Genomic DNA, 1,140 nt, shown 5'->3' with positions numbered 1-1,140 from the left:
TTTTTTTTTTTTTTTTTTTTTTTTGTATGGGTCTGGGAAAAGTCACTTAGAATCCACACAGAATTGAGAGAAGTGCAGGTTGTCATCCACACTGGAAGATATTAGCACAAACCTAATGAAAATTGAGTGTGAGCACACATAAAGAAAACACTTCTCATTCACTTTTTCCTTCACAAAACTGCAATTTTTTCCTTCTGGTACACTTAGCAAAATTACCATAATATGGCTTTGATATATTAATAAAGGCAAGGTCCCTGATTATGATGCAAAATGTTAGTGAAAGTATTAGTAATTACTTAAAAATGTTAAAATTCATCAAGTTATTTAAGAAAAACTGAAGGACAAGAAATTTGGTAGCTATCATTCATAACTCTGTAGTTGCTACCAAAATAAAAATTCACATTAATTTCTAATGGGTTAATATTATTACTTTGTTATTGCAGCCTTATCAGGCTCACAATCTCTCAAACAAGTAGATGGGAATGGTTTAAATAATTGATTCACATGATATGATTTTACTTCTCCAGAAGGTTCAAAACCCTCTAACGGAGTTCATGATTCTCTGGGGCTTAAGATAAAGAAACTTTCTGGGCAGCCCATATATAATTGTTTCTCAAACAAAGGAGGAGGATACTGAGGAAATAGAAATCTTAACAGGGCCTGAGGAAATACTTCCCAAGTAGTTATTATATTAATCAGAAGAACCACCTTATCTTTACGTTGGCATTTACTGTGGGAGTGTGGAGCCTGCAGCTGTAGTTTCCTTTTAGTTAATTGGGGTTAACTAAACATCCTCTGCTGCGTCCTTACGCTATCCTTTAAGGCATCACAGCTTCACAAGCTAATACAGGTAAGATAAGTGACTCCTAGAGATTCACTTACTATGATTCCAATGCCCATCTCCAGAAAAGAGGCCCAAGCTTTGAGCAACTCACAAGTAAACAAGAAAAGCCAATTAGATGATATGAAACCCTTCTCAGCAAAACTTCATAGTGGACTCCATCAAATTGCTATTCTCCACAACTTGAATTTTTCTCACTTGGTCAGCATTGGATTGATCTTCAATTTGTGACAGGTCCTATATTCGCTCATGAATGAACTTCACCATGAAGAGTCCTCATACCTTTTTATTACTAAGGT

Source organism: Octodon degus, unplaced genomic scaffold (genome assembly GCF_000260255.1).
Source record: "Octodon degus isolate 3935 unplaced genomic scaffold, OctDeg1.0 scaffold00265, whole genome shotgun sequence".
Taxonomy (NCBI): Eukaryota; Metazoa; Chordata; class Mammalia; order Rodentia; family Octodontidae; genus Octodon; species Octodon degus.
Note: the sequence above shows the minus strand (reverse complement) of the source record.